The sequence below is a fragment of the Canis lupus genome, chromosome 9 (genome assembly GCF_048164855.1).
Source record: "Canis lupus baileyi chromosome 9, mCanLup2.hap1, whole genome shotgun sequence".
In the NCBI taxonomy this organism is placed as follows: domain Eukaryota; kingdom Metazoa; phylum Chordata; class Mammalia; order Carnivora; family Canidae; genus Canis; species Canis lupus.
The window spans coordinates 66,921,473-66,941,073 of NC_132846.1; the positions used below are offsets into that span (position 1 = coordinate 66,921,473).

Sequence of the window (19,601 nt, forward strand, 5' to 3'; positions counted from 1 at the left end):
GATCATTCATTCTCTCTTAAGGCATTAGCCAGAGACATTTAGGCAGAAAAAGAGAAGGAAAGTCCACTCACCTAGTTTTAGTGGGCAGTGTGGAGTCATCATGGCTCTGGAGTCAGACCGTGTCGAGTATAAGGCTTCATTCTGTCACTAACTAGCTGCCACCACAAAGACTTTGCTTCTCATGTGCTAGGTAATGATAATCAGACCTGCCCTTGGGGGTTGATAATAAGGATTAAAGAGGTCAACAGCTTCTCAAAGTCTCCCTTAATAGATGTGTAACACATTTCCTCTCTTGTCCCCTTTCTGGTATTTTCCTGAAATTGTCTAGCTTACATCTGAAAGCACTGGCGGAGCATCTCTCCATCAGTTCGCACCTTTGGCCTCATAGAAGTTTCTCTCTAAACAGAGCAACAGAAGCAAGGGCTCCTGGCCTGGTGCAGGGCTGGGTTGGCCCACCTACTGGTGCCTGGTAGAGATGGAGCACGAAGTCCAGGAGCCGGGTCTCGGAGCCCTGGGAGTGGGCCGGAGGAGCGGACGGGTGGTGTGGGATTGGCCCTGCGTGCACAGCCACCCAGCTCCGCAGCTTGAGGCTTTGGTCACCATGTGTATTCATTGGCCTGAGCCACCAGAACAAAACACCACAGGTGGCATCAACAGGAGAAATGTATTTTCTCTGCAAGTCCAAGATCCAAGTGATGGCAGGACCACTTTCTTCTGAGGCCTGTCTCCTTGGCTGGTAGGTGGCCCCCTTCGTCCGTGTCCTTCTGGGTTTGTCTGTGTCCTAATCTCTTCTTATAAGGACACCAGACATATTGGATCAGGGCCACCCATATGACCTCGTCTTAATTTAATCACCACTTAAAGACCCTATCAATAGGGGTGCCTGGGTGGCTCAGTGGTTGAGTATCTGCCTTTGGCTCAGAGCCTGATGCCAGGGTCCTGGGATGGAGTTTCACTTCAGGCTCCCCGCTGGGAGCTTGCTTCTCCCTCTGCCTGTGTCTCTGCCTTTCTCTGTGTGTCTCTCATGAATAAATAATAAAAAAAAAAAAAATATATATATATTTTGTTTGTTTGTTTGTTTTAAACCCCTATCTATAAATAAAGGCATGTTCTGAGATCCTGGGGGTTAGGACTTCTGCATATCAACTGTGGTGGGTGGGAGACACAATTCAGCCCAGGGTACCGTGGTATCACTGCCTGAGGCCCAACAAGCAGCCCAGGTTTGGGAGACAAGGTGGGATCCCATGCCTTGAGTGCCCATCAGATGTGTCCCCCACATTGGTTCTAACACCTCCACTGTCTTGGGTTGGCCTTAGGAGGGGGCAGGATACACATACGGCCCCTCTCAGAGACACCTTGGCACCTTCTCCTTTTGCCTCCCTCTTCCTTCTCCCCTCCCTCTGCCCTCAGCATTGGTCTACTGAGACCTCTCCTATGCTCTGCCCTTAACTCCAAGGCCCTGGCCCTTGACACACAGCCTAGCCTCACAAATCTCTGAATTGTATTGCTTCTTCCATGACTTTGCAAAGTGTATTTTAAAATTTCCAAAGCTGAGAATGACCCTCTCTGTTCTCTGGCTCTCTTCCTCGTGGCTTTCTGCCCCCAAGGCACAGAATTGGAATGTCCTTGCTGCCTGAACCAGGGAGAAACTGCAGGGCGCAGAGATATTAGTGGGGAGAAGGAGAGGGAGCCAAGTAATTCATACTAACAAAATGTAGCCCCTGTACTCTGTCTTCCCAAAGAGCCCTGGCCCACTCAGATTTCTCCCGCTGCGGACCTTGACACTTAACTCAATGATCAGACCCCAGATGTCTGAAGATCAGGGGTCATGTGCCAGTTCACTGTGGGATACCACATTCCCTTTGACATACAGGAAGAGGATCATCGTTGACACCGTACGGCTGGGTTCAAATCTGTCTCCATACACTCACCAGCTATATGACTTTGAACACGTTGCCAAAGCACTCCAAGACTCAGTTTCCTTGCCGGTAAAATAGGTTAATAATGGTACTTATCTCACAGAGTTCCTGGGAAGACTAAATGGGATGTAGCTATAATATACTCAGGACCATGCCTGGCACATGGCAACTGTTAAAATCTTTCAGTTATTTTAAAAAAATATTTATTTATTCTATTTTAGAGAGAGAGAAAGCACATGTACGTGTGTGCACTAGCAGGGAGAGGGACAGAAGGTGAGGGAGAGAGAGAATCCTCAAGCAGCCTCCCTGCTGAGCACAAAGCCGGATACAGGGCTCCATCTCAGGACCCTGAGATCATGACCTGAGCCGAAATCAAGAGTTGGACATTCGATGAACTGAGCCACCCAGGTGCCCCATCTTTCAGTTACTATTATTGAAAAATATTTGCCTATAGATTGACAGGCTATGGGTGTGTGTAGTTGAAGCAGGATGGTGATGATGGCGATGATGTGTGGAATATGGGAAAAATGCATTTTCCATGCGGTGACTGTACTGGGCAACAAGTCTCTCCAATTCTCTTGTGATAAAACGGTTTTGTTTTGCTCAGAGCCCTTCGAGTCTCATAACAATATTCATATACAGTGCCTTTTGTCCCAGAATCTCGGAGCAGCCCTGAAATCAAAACATAATAAAAGGTGGATGGTTGAAAAGCAAAGCAACAATTTGCTTTTTTGGAAGAGCACTCCTTCCTTTCCTAGTTTGTAACCTGGCAGCTTATGAGAGCATGTATGTGTATTTGGCCTGAGTCTATAGCTAGCCACTGGCAATCGATGACAGCTGTGGACCTCATGATGTTTAGGAGAGAAGAAAGAGAGGGATGAACAGAAGGAGAAAAGCAACTTTTACTGAGTGGCCGCAGGGGCAAGATTTTTGCACACACTGCCCCATCTGATCCCAACAACTGTGAGCAGCACCAGGTGAGGAAAGAGGCTCAGTGAGGTTAATAATTTCTACAAGGTCACACGGCATTAAGTGAAGAGGGAGGTTCCAGACTCAGGTCTATCTCATCTACAAAACCCATGCTGCTATCATATTACCACACTGCTTCTCTCTCTGAGGACATTTGTCTTCACTTTCAGAAAGTGTGGAGTGGGAGAAAGGAGAAATGCTCATGCCTCTAGGAGTTTGGGGGTGTCAGATCCAGTGTGCAATGTGAGAAGTAGAGTGAACAGGAGAGATGATCTGGAGAGAAATTCTAATGAAGCAAGCACCAGGTACCCTGGAGTTTATTCAAATCCACCAATCACAATATGCCCCATTATGTTATGTGCTTCTGATAAAGGAAAAATGAAATCGCTGTTAATTACAATTGGCATTGATTGTGAGACATATCCTGATTTCAGAGATGTTAAAGACTGAAAAGTTTGCATGTTAGAATTGATACGAGACGTCTTTTATCAGGGCCAGCTCCTGTTCTGTATTAAAGTTTAACACAACAACCATTCTGGGTATTTTAAGCACAAAGGGATTTAATATAAGAAGTTAGTGCTTTATAAAATCACTGAAGGGCCAAACTAGTCCAACTAGCTGGAACTCTGCAGAACCACCTTGCCAGGGAAGCCACTTGTTCTGCTACAGTCAAAGAGAGGAAGGACGAGGAGGCTGCCATTGGGACTTGCAAGTTTAAATAGAGCTGTGAGAATTCTAGCCAATTCACGGTATACTCGTGGGTAGGGTTTATTGCAGGGAAAGGATACAGATTAAAATTGCCAAGGGAATGAGCAGAACCGAGGATTCCAAATATAGAGCCTCAGTTGTCCTCTTCTGCTGGGGTTAGGACAGCGTTACTTCCCAGTATCAGTACATGACAATGCTTCCAGTATTGCCAACCAGACACCCAAGCCTCCATGTCCTGAGTTCTTATTGGGGCTCTGCACAAAGATATGATTGATTGCCCATGTGGCCGATCTCTAGTCCCTCTGGAAGTTGACTGATATTGCCTGACCCAAAGCACCAGCCATACACTGTGTTGTTGGTTCTTCCAGCATAGCCAGGCCCTACCCTAAACCATTTTATTAGACCATCTTGTGACCCAAGGCTTCCAGGCAAACAGAGACACTCCTATCAAGCATGAGATTTCAAAGTCTTAGAGATTATCTCCCAGACACTGGGATGAAGGTCAGAGCTCCTTTTGGGCAAGGCTAAAGTCTTTATTACATGTACTCACAACTGCACCTGCCACCAGAGCAACTGTCTTCTGACAACGAAATAAGACACATGGAATTGGAACATGGTGGCAAAAAATCCCAAGACTCTGTGACTGTGTTGATGCCTCACTTCTGCCTTCAAATCTTCCTAAGGAATCTCACCTAATGGAGCATAATATACATTTAGGGCCCTAAGCACTTAGGGGGTCTGGGAAATGCAGGTTTTAGCTTTGCAGCCTCTGTAGTAGGAAGGGGCAGTAGAAGATGGTAGAAACATGTGCTGAGTGACAGTAGCTTTTATCTGTCACTCCTCCCAAGTAGGCTGAGAGCAACCCATCCACCAATATCCTCTGCTGAGAGCTGGCGAACCAGCACCATTGAGAAACCATGCAGTCATTCCTGGAGGTACACACATTAGATTCTCCTGTACCATTAATTTCTTAAAACTTGGGGAAGACAAATAACTATGGTGTCTTGAAAACCAGCTCGGGAGATAGAAACACATGAAATGATGAACGGTTAGTGCACTGCAGGAGGAGTGGTTAAACATTTGGTCTTCGGAGTTGGTTGAAACCTTGGCTTAAAGTCCAGCTGCAGGGGATCCCTGGGTGGCTCGGCGGTTTAGCGCCTGCCTTTGGCCCAGGGTGCGATCCTGGAGTCCCGGGATCGAGTCCCGCGTCGGGCTCCCGGCATGGAGCCTGCTTCTCCCTCTGCCTGTGTCTCTGCCTCTCTCTCTCTCTCTCTATGTCTATCATAAATAAATTAAAAAAAAAAAAAGTCCAGCTGCATCACTTACTAGGTGTGTGACCTTGAGTTGGTTACTTACCTTCTCTGAGCTTTAGTTTCCTTATCTCTGCAGTGGGGGAAGGGGTAGTAATACCAACCTCCAAGGGCTATTGTGAAAATGTCTTGAAATTTTGTTTGTAAAGTATTAGCACAATTCCTGGAAAATACTTGATATAATGAATGGAAGCTGTCATCATCACCATTACCTCCATCATCGTCGTCGTCGTCGTTGTTGACATCATCATTATCAGGATAAGGAAAAGGAGGAGGAGGAGGAAACATTTTCCTAGGCCTTTAAAACCCCCTTTATACACTTCTGACCTCAGAATAATCTATACTCATCAATTATTGTGTCATTAAATCTAAAAGGACCTGTCTCTACTATTGTGGACGTCACCAGATTAGTTCAATAGACCAACTAGATCAATGCCTGTCACCTTGTCTATGAAGCCTGGCAGAGCAACTGGCTCTTCTTTCTGCGTTCTCACTACGTGGAGTCTGTGTGCCACCAGTTACTCCTTACATCATTAGCTTTTGCAACATCAGCTGTAATATCAGGATGGATATGGAGTCAGACAGCTCTATTGGTCACCAGCAGTGACATTGAACACATCAGTTCGTTTCTCTGGGGCTTTGTCTACTTACCTGGACACCAGGGATCATGTTATTTACCTCTCAGGGTTACCAGGGATAGTTTTCCCAGCACATAATACGTGCTCAAAAAATCACAGCTCCTGGAATTTGTAGACATGTCTGGCTTTCCCACTGGATTACAGATTTCTTGAGGACACTGTGCCTGGCACAGGGGAGATGCTCAAAAGTCCTTGCTAAAATGGAAATACCAGCTCTCAGCACCAGGTGCAGGGTACTCAGAAGACCATTGTCTACATTCTACTCTTGCCTCCTCTTCCTTTTCCCTCTTCCCAGGAAGTAATATTTCATTGGGTTGTTGTTAGGTTGCCTACACTGACTAATGACACCCTAGCAGCTTTGTTCCTGGTAGATCAAAGCCCTCTCAAAGCCCTGGGAAGGCAGAGAACTGGTTGGCCCAGGATGATTATCCCCATTCTACGGATGAAAACAACAGGGACCGGGACTCATGCACTGACTCATCAGCAGAACCAGAAACTGCTAGACAGCCTGCCAGGGCAATATTTCCTCTTGGTGGCTATCATATTGAACTTCACAGACCTTTTCTGCCACTGTCTAGCCAATACCAACATTTTCTCTCTCTTTGTCAAAGTGCTCTGTTGTATTGTTGTTACCTTTCTGTGCCTTTGTATGAGGATTACAAGAGCTAGCTGGGCTCCTGGAAATAAAAAAGGGCAATCTGGGGCCTGGCTATCTGACAAATCAATACAGATCCCACACATAGATTTTCGGCTGGTCTGTCTTGCTAGGAAGCTGGAAAGTTTTTGTTCATTGAGCTGAACCCACTTATGGGTCACCCCACTTTATCTATGATGATCTGTCAGCCAGGAACCCCATTAGCTGACTATGACAGCCTTGTGTACAAATCTCTATTCCTGCATTGAAATTATTTCTTTATTAGAAGTTTCCTAATGTACTGGAGCTGTGCATAAACGGGGCAGTGAAAACCATTCTTAGTAGATTCAGAGGGCCTGGAATAATTTAGCCTTTGAGATTTTTTTCCTGAATGTATTATTCCTGAATTTAAGACCTGAATGTATATGAAAAAGCACAGTGTCTAACCCGTGGTAGAGGCCCCTTAAACATTAGTTACACCAGAATCCTCAGAGTCCTCAGAGGTTAGCTTATTCCCTGGCTCAGAGTTAGTGCTCAGTAAACATTTGGACTGTGGATGTTTTTGCGTAGATGGCAGGGTTATATGCATGGACCTTTCCTCTTTAGTTCAATTCTTAAGTTCTAAAACCCAGCCATAGCAAGTTATCGCTGGTCAACTTTCTGCACAACCCTGATCTTGATACCAAGCTATCAAATTATCAAAATTCATTGAGGATCTCCTCCGTCCCAGGGGGTGTATCCCCATCTACAGCATTTCAGACACGCTGTCTCCATGACGGCAGCTTGGACTGGTCCCCTGCCATGCTTTGCACTGGTAGGACATCTCAGCATGTGTGGGTGGTGTTGGAGGTGTTAGCAACTGCCTTGGAACATAGCTGCATTTAAGTAGCATTTAACAGTAAGCCATCCAACTGAGGGTGATGTAATCATGAGCTCCAGAAGAAATATGTTCCATTCTCACCTTGGAATACTCCATGTACTGCTGTTGACTTAATTGTGCTTTAACCACAGCCAATTGTCAACCCAGGGTGGAAGCAGGGAGATTTCTTCTGTATGTATATGGTGAGGTTAGGGGAACATGGTCACAATGTGACAGATAAGTCCTATTCCAAGTCTTCTTAACACCCAGATGTGTGTGTGTGTGTGTGTGTGTGTGTGTGTGTGTGTGTTTAGAGTCTCTTTTTCTCAATGGATTCTGGGCACATTTTCTTGCTACGGAATTCAACACCCATGAGATGTGTGAATCTTGAGACCTCTTTACCGACAAATATTTATCAAGTACTCACCTTGTGCATGTGCTTCCTTCAGGGTCTCAACAGAAAGCAGATGACACATTGAGATAAAATGATCTGAGGAGGGTTTATTTGCAAGGAGACTATTAACAAAGGTTTAGGGTTGGGAAGCACAGGAGTGGGGCAGTAACTCCCAGTTCAGAGTAGTAGAGGTGCTAATCTGCAGATCTGAGGAGGGAGGGAGCTGTCACTGCAAGCTGGAGGGGAGGGCCCAGGGGCAGTGTCCTTTAAGTGAGGGACTCACCTGGTGGAGGTGACCTTGTCAACAAAGATCCAGGGGAATACCTCATCAACGACCCTCCTCACCAATATCCTTCTGCCTACGCCTTTGGTGCTTTTGAGCTAGAACGTTGTCCCAGTCTGCAGTAAGCTTACAGCTGCATGGATGATGGAGGCTTAGACAGTTTATTGTAAACACAATGGAAACCATGGCATAAGAGAATTATAGATGAGATGCTACAGAAGGTTAGGTAGACATTGAAGCAGGCTTTGAAAGACAATTAGGATTTAGATGTAGGACAATCGTTGGGCAGAATAATATTAATGCTATCTACTATTTATTGAGCATCTACTGTATGCAAAGCACTGTCTAAGATCATCTCATTTAATCCTGACAGAAACAGGAAAGCAAGACTCACAGGGGTCAAGTAAGTTGCCTTAGATCACAAAGCTACAAAGTGAGAGAGCTAGGGTGTGCACTGTGGGCTGTTTGCTTCCAGACCCTGGCCATAGGACTCTGAACCAAGCTGCTGGGGGAGCAGAAGGTGGGAAAACGCAAGCCTCAGGAGGCACAGGAGACCCTCAGCTCCCAGGACTTATAGGGCTTCTTTTACACCCAACCCTTTGCCATACACTTATGTGATAGATCAAGCCACTGGGAACACTGGCAATATCTACTCCGGTTCCAACAGCATCGAAGGGTACAGTATATGATAGGACCTACCGGCAGGTAGGAAACCACACTTGTCTGGAAACCCAGGCGGACACACAGAGAGAGACCCGGATCGCCCCGAGCCTCGGAAAGACTCCATTTCCCAGCATGCAGCGGGAGCGCCGGGCCACAACTCCCGGCATGCCTGCGGAGGCGGCGCGGGCCCCGCCCCGCTCCCCGGCTGCCCCGCCTCCGCCGCCCGCCCTCAGCCAATGAGCGGGCTCCGTACTGCGGGGTGTGCCGGGGCCGACGCCGCCGCGGAGTCGCAAGTCGGCGAAAGCGGCGGGAAGTTCGTACAGTGTAGAAGGCGACGCTGCTCCGGCTCGGGGTAGGGAGGCCGCGGGCAGGCTGTCCGGGAGCGCGGGCGCCGAGCGAGGGGCTGCGGCCGGGCGGCCTGGCGCTGGGCCGGCGTTGGGGCGGCGGGGCGGCCGGGGGCCGTGACCTCGGGCGGCGCCGCGGCGCGGGCGTCCCTTCCTGCCGCTTCCCCTCGGGCCCCGCGGCGGCCCCGGCTTCCTGCACCTGCCGCACCCCCCCCCCCGCCCCGCCCCGGCCCAGGCCCAGGCCTAGCTGCACGCGCGCGCTCCGACCTCCCCGCGTCCTGGGCGCTCGGGGCCGGGTCTCGGGGAAGGACCCGCCCGGCATCGCGAAGCTCCCATTCGGGAGGGGAGGCACCGAATGGAAAGAAGCAGGTGCTACAGTTTGCAGACCCTGATACCGGGACGGGCGACTGTAGGCCCGGGAGACCGGGGGGGGGGGGGGGGGAGGAGGGAGGGCATCCCAGAGGAGGTGACGCCTGGCCTGAGAGCTGGGCGGGGGGAGAAGGAGCCTGCCCCCACCGCCCGCCCGGCTCCATCTCCCCCCCGCCCCCCGCCGCCGTGCCCGGCTCCATCTCCCCCCACCCCCGCCTGGCTCCAACCCCCTGCCTGGCTCCACCCTCCCCTGCCCGGCTCCATCCCCCCCTGCCGGGCTCCATCTCCCCCCCCACCCCGCCCCGTGCCCGGCTCCATCCCCCCCTGCCCGGCTCCATCTCCCCCCCCCCCCCCCCGCAGGGCTCCAACCCCCCCCCGCCCGGCTCCACCCCTCCCTGCCTGGCTCCACCCCCTCTGCCCGGCTCCATCCCCCCCGCCCGGCTCCATCCCCACCCCCGCTTGGCTCCACCCCCCCACCCGCTTCCATCACCCCAACCCGAACCCGGCTCCACCCCCACCCCCGGCTCCATTCCCCCCCCCCCTCCAGGATAACATTCGGGGCCCGGGAACCCCCAGGTCGGAGACAGGCCCCCTTGCCAAGCTGTCGGTGTCGGTGTCGGTGTCGGGGCAGGCCGGGCAGGAGCTGGCCTGGCGGGCACGGTGCGAGGCGGCAGAGCCCCGAGGGCCCTTCAGGTTCCAAATAAAGCCCCTGCGTGCGCTGCGCTCGGTGCCTCCTGCGGCTTCTCTCCGTGGCCCACACGTAGCATCCTTAGGGATGCAGGTGCCTGAGGGCAGCGCGCTGCTCTTCCCACCGCCCGAGGAGTTTTTGGCTCTGGTCTCCAAACTCTTAGGTGGTGATGTAGTTAAATCCCGTGCAGCCCCCGAGTCCTTGGGTTGAGAGGCAGACCCTAGGTGCCTTTTTTTGTTTTTCCTTTTATTCCTTTTCCTTTTCCTTTTTTCTTCTTTTTTTTCTTTTTCTTTTTTTTTTTTTTTAAGACCCTAGGTTCCTTTTGAGGCCATTCCTTCTTCAACTTTCTTCTTTGTCAAGCGACTCCTTTTTTGTTTTCTTTGTATGGGGCCTTCCCCCCCCTCCCCCCCAATCTCCCTCTCTTGGAACGACTTGGAAAATCCTAGTTTTGCTCTTGGGGTGGTGGTTTCGGGGAAGCTTTTGAAGAGCCTCATTAATTCTTTTTTTTTTTTTAAACTAGAATGGTCTGTTGTGTCTGAATTCACAAGGGGGAAAAATGTCCCCATTTATTTTTTCAAAGTTCAGAATCAAGACACCTTTTTATAAAAAAAAAAAAAAAAAAAAAAAAAAAAAGACCTTTTTATGATATGCGGAGCAGATCTTGGGGTGGGGAGGAGATTTTAATCTACAGTTTTAAAGCAATTTCAGAAGGAAGCGGGGGTTCTTTATATCATCATTTTATTTAGATTATGCTGTTCAAAGTGGCGTGTAGTAATTGGAATTAAATTTCTGGATAGATAAGGTTGTGTTCATCTCCCCATAGAAGGGAATGTAACTTAAGTAGTCACCTAATAATAGCTTTCTCCGCTGAAGCGATCACAGATGGTTATTCTCTGTGCATCTCAACATTGCTGATCCGATTCTGTTTTAATACAGTAAAACAACCTGAATTTAATAACAAGAAACTTACATGAAGTATCACTGGTAAATTTAGTGCTAGTATCTGGTACAGATATCAGGTTTATAGGGTACTGGCTTCTTGTTTAGTACTGCAAAAATTGTAAGAGGGTATTTGTTAAACAAATGGGATAATGGAGTAATGTGTCAAGCATAGAACCTGGCATAGAATAAGTTACTAAGTGCCCAGGAAATGGTTCTGTGGAAAGCTTAGGCTAAGTCTTATTCCAGGATGCAAATATATATATAAAAACAGCAGTACATTCCAAATGTTGACAGACCCTAAAATTTCTTAAATAGGCCACTTTTTTTTTTTTGTATTTGAGAACTAATGTGAAATAGTAAACATATAAGTGAATGTATTAGATGTGTAGAAGAGAAAAAAAAATAAGATTTTTATTTTGACAACTGTGTATTTTTGCCTTAAAGTCATCCCTGGTAGGATACGGTGTACCGTGAATAGAATTTTGATTTGAAAAATAAAATTTTGAAAGGATTTTTGATTTGAAAAATCAAACTTACTGGAAGCTTTAAAATTCACCTTATAGCAAATGAAGGGTGAGTCCTGAATTTATGCAAATGGGCAAGTGCAGATAACGCCATGTATCAGGCAGTGAACCTAATGGGAATTAAGTGCTGCCTCGGTGTGTGTGGGTAAGGCTTTCATGCAAATTGGTCTTGTTGGGTTATGAGAATGGATTGGTAACTGACTGGGACTGGAGGGTATTTTTTGGAGTGGTAGGATATTTTTCCGTGCTTGCCGAGGTTATTTTTCAGAGTAGGGCCGAAATGGATTCATTTATTCACCAGATATCACGTGCCTGCGTACTGTGTGTCAGGACCTGGGCTAGGTACAGTCTCTTCTTGCCATTGGAGTATTTTGTGCAAACACGTTTTCTTTGTTTTAAATTAATGGAGGTCATTCTTTTGATTTCAGTTGGCTGGCATTCAGTGCACAAGAAGCCCGTATATGTATAGGACACATTTGAAAAACTACACTATTATTGATACAATTTAGAAAATACGGAATTTTTAAGAAGCTATAACACTAATTCAGAAAGGTGACAATCCTGACAAAGCGCTTAGCTGGGATAGGTTTGTATTCTAGAATACCTTTGGCCCCTTGACAAATTCCTGTGAATATGTTGCTACTAGGCACTGTAAACAGGGGAGGAGGGCTGTGCCCTTTAACTTTTCTCCACTTTGGTTTCTGAATTCTATTTACCTAGCATTGAGGTTGCTGTTTTGAAGTAATTTCATGCACTTTCCCAAGTATGCCTGTGTTATATCTCTGCGCTCAAACCAAGTACAGTCTACTACTCTTGTTCTGGATGACTTATGGGCAGCCCTTTCAAAAAGGAATGCTCCCAGGACGCCTGGGTGGCTCAGTGGTTGAGCGTGTCTGCCTTGGGCTCAGGGTGTGATCCCAGGGTCCCGGGACCGAGTCCCACATTGGGCTCCCCAGAGAGAGCCTGCTTCTCCCTCTGCCTGTGTCTTTGCCTCTGTGTGTGTGTGTGTGTGTGTCTATGAATGAATGAATGAATAAATAAATAAAATCTTTAAAAAAGAACACTCTCTAGAGAGCCTAGATAAGAGCTTTTTAATATTCATCAAAAATCACTAATGATAAACTACTTAATAGTACCATTCTCCAGTAAATTTATTAAGAAATTTATTAGCCACAGCAATCTTTATTAACTTGGAAAAATACAGTGTGAATCATATTGTTTCTTTATTCATGTAGACACATGTATTTTGATGATTCTTTGCAATAACTCCTCTATCCATGGATTTCTGGCTCATTGGATGGGAACCAGTACTCTAGGATTTGAAACTTAAGATAGACACTGTTCACACTGGCTAATATTTAGGATGAATTTTAAACATATGTACATATTAAGATATATACATTAAGTGGGATGGTGTAGTAGGTGGAGTCATATAATTAAATTGCAAGGTTCTTAGTTGGGAGATTAGGAGTGTTCTGTCCTATACCTTTTAAGCAAATAGCATTTCATTGGAAAGACACATTTGTTTTATGACTTCACTATTTAGTTGGTCCCAAAAGGGACTGAGGAACAGGAAAGTTATTAGGAACAAGGACAGCAGAGTATGTCCCCCTCCCACCCCGCACCTGCCCCCACGCTCTTTCGGGGAAGTTAGAGTTCTTTTTGTGCATTTATTTCATCTCTTTGCAGACTGGCTGTCATCCTGATGTTTGCATGTGGATGTCTGTTCCACAGCTAGCTCCTTGTTTCAAGAACCCCAAAAGAGACTCCATTATCCATCTTTATCAATTATATTTAAAATTTTTAAAACTCATGAAGTTAGAAATCTCACAGCTAAGATAACCTCAGCTTTATTTCATATTAATTGCTTTTCTCCAGTTGTTTTACCAAGTTACAGCTGAACAAGTGCCATTGTTTGATAATACTATGTATAAATGCATTGTGAACACATTTCATAATACTAAGAGTTGGAAAGTGCCTAAACAACTTCAGTCTTCACAGGCTATGTCTGGAAGACATAGAAACAAACTTGTACTGTTTCTGTTGGCAATATTGCCTCTTTTTTCACTTCTTATTGCAGTTTATAATATGGCAACTGAACTAGCAACAAAGGGATTATGTCTAAGTATAAATTGTTAGAGGTAATAAAAAAGTCTATTATTTGGGGATCAAGATAAAGGTTTTAAAAATTCACTTTTTATAAACTAAGCTCAGGTTATGACATTTAAGAGGCTTATTCTTACTTTTTTTTTTTTTTTTTTTTTTTTTGGGCCTTCAGAGCATATTTTAGAAATTGTGACTTTCAAATTTACATTATCTCTCATTGCTACTGTTAGGAATGTAGAGTGGTTCAGCCACTCTGGAAATGAGTTTGGAAGTTTCTTAAAAGTTAAACATACACTTAACAATAACACTCTTGGGTATTTTTCCTAGAGAAATGAAAACTTATCGCTAGAAGACCTGCATGTATGTTCATGACAGCTTTGTTTATAATAGCCGAAACCCCAAGACAACACCCGTCCTTCAGCGGGTAAATGGTTAAATAAAATGTGGTCTAGGCATATAATGGAACACCCACTCATAGTAAAAAGGAACAAGACTATGGACATGTAACAGTTTGGGTGGAGCTTAAAGGGCATTGTATTGAGTGGGGGAAAAAAAAGCCAGTCTCAAAAGGATGTGTGACTGTATCATTTTGTTTTGGTAGTATTCTTAAAGTGATAAAATTGTAGATCTGGAGAACAGATCAGTTTCTTCAGAGTTAGGGCTGGGGGGTGGTGTGTTAACTATGAAGAGGTCGCACAAAGGAGTTTCTATGTAGTAACAGTTCTGTATCCTGATTGTTGTGATGGTTGCACAAATCTTTACACATGATGAACTGTCCTAGGACTATATATACACACATAAAAATGTAAAAACTGAAATTTGACGAAATAGTTTGATTACCAATGCTGTATCACTGTCGATTTCCTTGTTTTGATAGTGGTACTGTGCTTGTCCAGTGAATGTGGCACAACCACATTTCATTTAACCACATTTCATTAACCCACGGAAGGAGCTGTGGATTGTTTCTAGTTTTTGACTGTTACACACAAAGCTACTTTGAGCCCACGTTCAGGGTTTTTTTTTTTTTTTTTTTCTTTTTCTTTTTCTTGATTTATTTTAGTTGACACAATGTTACTTTAGTTTCAGGTGTACAAAAGTGATTTGTCTTGTTTAAGTATTCCGCTACCTGCACCAGATAGCTACCATCTGTCAGGATACATCGCTGTTACATTATTAACTATATTCTTTACATTGTACCTCTCCTGTGACTCATTTTATAACTGGAAGCCTGTATTCATATACAGGTTTTAGTGTGAATATAAGTTTTTATTCTTCTAGGATAGATGCCTAGGAGTGCGAATGTTGGGTTGTGGGGTAAGTGAATGTTTAACTTAAGAAACTGCCAAACGTCTCCACTGTAGCTGTACCATTTTACAGTCCTATCATCACTCTATGAGAGATGCAGCTTCATCACATTCTCGCCAGCATTTGGGGTTGGCAGTGTTTTTTATGTTAGCCATGATAATAGGTGTGTAGTAGTATCTTATCATGGCTTTCATTTGCATTTCCCTAGTGGCTAATGATGTTGAACATCTTCTATCTTTTTTGGTACTTCTCTATCTTTTTTGGTGACTTGTCTATTCGTATCTTTTGCCCATTTTGTGATTGGATTGTTTCCTTACTGTTGAGTTTTGAGTGTCCTTTGTATATTCTGAATACAAGTGCTTTGCTAGGTAGGTGATTCTCAGTCTGTAGCTTGTCTTTTCATCTGCTATACTGTCTTGTAGTCCAGACGTTTTTAATTGATGAAGTCTAACTTGTTGATGTATGGAGTGTGTTCTTGGCATCATGCTGTCTCAGAACTCTTTGCCTAATCCTAGGTCAGAAAGACACTTAAAATTTTATGCCTTATATTTAGATCTGTGATCCATTTTGGGTTAATTTTTGTACAGGATGTGAGGTTTAGGTCTTAGTCTTTGTTTTCTTTTCTTCTTGCCTATGGATGTCCAACTGTTCCAAAACCGTTAGTTGAAAAGACCACCCTTGCTCCATTGAATCACAGTTTACCTTTATAAAAAAAAATCAATTGGCCATACATGGTAAACTGCATATCAGAATGAAGGTAGGAAGTGAGTATGCATTGAAGTATGAAAATTAATACAGATTTAAGAAAGTATGACATGACTTGAGTCTAAAAAAGTATGTATGGATTTGAGGGGAAAACATTTTAGAGAATAGCATGAGCAAAGACAAGTCCTAGAAGAAATAAAAACTGGCTGTTTTGGGGAGAAGACGAGTGAAGGGGAGGAGGGAGATGAAGGATAGTTGCATCATGAATGTAACTGTTGGCTAGATTATAGTCTCTAACTAGTTGTGTTTGCTAGTATGGGTTCTTGAGCAGGAAAATGATGAGTCGAAATGGCATTCATAGAGGTTGTTGTAAGCCCTGTGTGGTGGTAACAGGTTCACAGGAAGAACAGGGTATAACCATGGCCTTTGACTTAGCTCTTTGTGTCACAGATGTCTACTGGAAAGCTCAAAAAGTGGTATAATGTCAGAATATTAAGTTCCTAGTATTTTCTGGAAGAATTATGGTAGATTTCAGGCTTTTGCCACTGTTTTTGGCAAAGAGAACTCTGCTGCACTTCCAGACTCTCTTAAATTAATGCTACTTTCGGTATTTTTACGTGTGGGAAGAAGAGTAGTTTCTATTGACTCATTGTTGACAGGTTGACGTTTCTTATCAAGCCTGAAGGTCGTAGAGGTGAGCACCTGAAATGGTGAAAGCATAAAGAGTTAATAAATTGGTTCAATGAGGGAAGTTAATGGTACCGCCTTTATTTATCACGGCAGAGAGGGTTATTCTCTCAGTGTGTCCTGCTGCTTGTCTAGGAAGAACTCTACAGAGAATGCGGGCCAGCTGTCTTTCTGAGTAACTGAGGCCTAAACATGGACACATGTTTCCAATTGCAGCATTCAGGACAAGTCTAAGGCCAGAATCTGGAAGAATTTCCAGACAATAAGAACATTAGGTTTTTCACGCAAGCCTTGCGAAACATCTTTAATGTCAGAATAGGAACCTACATGTACTTTGGGAACATTTTGCTCTAGTCAGGGGGCTGTGACAGGGACAGGCCTTGAGTCCTTATTTATTAATTTGTGACCCAGATTATTCGGTTTTTGTTTTGTGTTCTTAGCACCCATTTCATTTCTTGATTTCTTTCTCTGAACAAATTATACTTTTTCCCCTATTCATCTGTGGAAATCTCTTTTGGTTTCTGCTTTCTTTCTTGCATTTAAAAGATTATCTTGGATATTGATTGAACTTCTGTCATTTAAAAAATAATCACCCAACAAATAGAACGTAATGTCAGGCAAACTGCTAAATATCAATGCATTTCTGCTTTTTTGCTTAGAACATGGAAAAGCATGTCAACCCATTTTTTAAAACAATGATGACTTCTTGAGCAAGGATTTACTGCCTTAAGAGATCACCGTGACGTGTGTTAATGAAAGATTGGCAGTGTGAAAAGCTTTAGCGCAACTGCTTGTCTTCAAAGTACCTTTCCTATTTGATTTAATTTCTTCAGTCTGATTCTTTTCTATCAGTCTAGATCTTTTTCCCCCTAAAATGTTGAGACTGACCAAGAAATATTTCATTTGTGATTGCAACCCTTCAATATTATCACAGAGATCTTTTTTTTTTTTTTTTTTTTTCTGCAGAAGAGCAAGCTCTTACCGTGCTATGCAAGCTGCCCATTTAAAACTATCATTGCTTGGCACCTATGCCCTAGTGACAGTTTGACCAACATGTGAGCAGGCACATTGCCATCCCGACAGATGGGCGGGAGTATAGGCAGCCAAGAAACCATGTATCTGCATCTAGTGTGTTTGTTAAGGGCAGGATTCCCAGTCGGGGATGTTCAAACGTCTGTCCATCCTGAGCTTTCACGCCTCTGGATAAAGGGATGTCATCATTAATTTCAGCTTCTGACTGAGATTCCATGGGTATATAAGAGCTTCTTGGCTCTTACCAAAGTAGGCAATTGGGGACAATCAGGATAATTGTTCTCTCCTTCATCACAGGACTACTTCAAATAATCCTTTCCTCTTTCTTCTAGCCAGCTAGGTTTACAGTGAGTGCAAACCTGTTCAGACATTGTCCCAATACTTCTAGAAGATCTGCTGCTTCATTTGTTTTCTGGTGTACAGAGGCTTTGAAAGTCATCTAATGTTTGTGCTTTGGACAGTGATGTATATGATTGAGGTCAGGTAGCTCTCAGTTCACATGTTCACCACTGTATGACATTAGAGCATCCTGATTTTACCATCAGATCAAGGTAAAATAATGCCTATATCAGGGTGGCTGTGAGAATGAACTGGGAGATGTGTATCTGAATTACTTGGTATAACACCTGGCCCACAGTAAGTGTTTATCATCTTCACTATCATCATTGTTGCTTTAACATACTGAAGATATTTTTCTCTGGAGAATTATTTGAAACAGGAAATCTTTTTTCAGCTCATCTCCCACCATTTTTGAAAGTCATGGAGTGTTCATAAGTACAGTGTCTGGTCTATAATGGAATACTTCCAGTGACAGGGAACTCACTACCTCTGGAGCAGGTTTTTCATCCATGGCACCACTGACATTTTAGATGGATCATTCTTAGTTGGGGGAGGGGTTCTCTGAATTGTAGGGTGTTTAGCAGCATCCCTGGCCAGTGGGGACAAAATCATCCCAGATTGAGGATCACTGTTCTAGAGATAGTCTATCTTGTTCTTAATCAAGTTTTGACTGTTCATATACTTTTTCTTCTATTGAGTGGAAACCTTCATTATTTCTCCTATCTGGTTCTGTCTTTTGGAGACACCAAAATAAGCGGCATCTCTGTTGTGTAACATCCTTTTAAGTACTTGGTCATCAGGTTTTCTCAGTCTTCCTGAGTTGAGACATCTCCAGTTCATTAGCTGTTCCTTACAAGGCATGATTTCATGGCATTTCACACATTGGTGGCTTTCCCTTGACTTAATTCCATTTTTAAACTGTAGTGTTTAGGATTGAATGCAGTACTCTAAGGCTGGTTTGATTAGTAAAAAAATAGAATCACTTTTTTGTTTTGGATACAGCCTTTTAATTCTAGTAGTGTAGGGAAGAATAATACCTCTGTACATACATATTCTTATTATCAGCTTGTTGACCACATCATACATCAAACTTGGATGATGTTGAGTAGATATGTCTAAGCTGTATCTTTTTTTTTTTTAATAAAGATTTTATACATTTATTCATCAGAGACACAGAAAGAAAAAGAGAGAGAGAGGCAGGCAGAGACATAGGTAGAGGGAGAAGTAGGCCCCTTGCAGGAGCCTCATGTGGGACTCAATTCCTGGACCTGGGAACACACCCTGAACTGAAGGTAGATGCTCAACCGCTGAGCCACCCAGGCATCCCTAAGCTGTATCTTTATCCTATTCTTAGGCATTTGTTTTGGGGTCCAAAATGGGAGCTTATGTTTATGCTGTTAAATTTATTGGATTTAGCTAACTGCAGTATTCTTGGTTGACTCAGAAGTTTCTTCTAAAAGAAAGAGTAGGTGATGATGCCATCAACAAAGATTGAAAATACAGAAGCACGGGCCATGTGTTTGCATGTGTGTGCATGCGCGCATGCAGATTGAAGAGGGAATTGAAGATGGAAGCCTGGTGAACCTCCATATTAAGAGGCATCTGGGAGAAAGGAAGGAAAAAAAGGTTTCCAAGGTTAGGGTGGGCAGAAGGTAGGATGAAAATGAGAAGAATGTCTTGGAGGCTGGAGTGACTGAAGTACTGTGGTAAGTACTTGAATACAAAATAAACAGGACATGGTCTGCTTTCTCTGCTCATTTGTATTTCCCTGTCATCTAACTGTTCAGTTAATGGCACTATCTAGTCAGTTATGCCTGGAAAATTAGTTATCCTTCATATTTTCTTCACACTCTCACATCTATTTATCATGTTTTACTGAAAATTTTTTTTCCACCTGAAGTATAGCACATACTGGAACAAGAATGCAAGTATCAAGGATCTAGATCAGCGATTTTTTTTTCTTTGAACAAAGTGAACACACTAAAATCACCACCACCCAGGGCAAGACATTCACTATTCCAGCTCTCCAGATGCCCTTGTTGTGCCTTTTCCAGTAATCACTCCCACCTAAGGTAACCACTGTTCTGACTTCTTTAACTATAGCTTCGTTTTGCTCACTAAGAGAAATTATACCGTATATAGTCCTTTTTCCTAAACTTCTTTTACGTGGCATTGTGTCTGAG

At 44.2% G+C, this 19,601-nt stretch overlaps 1 protein-coding gene across 8 annotated transcripts in view; it reads left to right on the forward strand.

Annotated features, from left to right (window-relative positions):
- Nucleotides 1-19,601, forward strand: part of VRK1 (VRK serine/threonine kinase 1) — a 106,925-nt gene that overhangs the window by 22,259 nt on the left and 65,065 nt on the right. For 4 of the 8 annotated variants that reach the window (XM_072839864.1, XM_072839867.1, XM_072839871.1 and 1 more), the window contains exon 1: nt 8,593-8,729. The exons of the other annotated variants lie outside the window; for them this stretch is intronic. The gene's annotated coding sequence lies outside the window, so the exon portion shown is untranslated. Of the gene's footprint in view, nt 1-8,592; nt 8,730-19,601 lie in introns of those variants that run through there. 8 annotated transcript variants of the gene reach the window in all.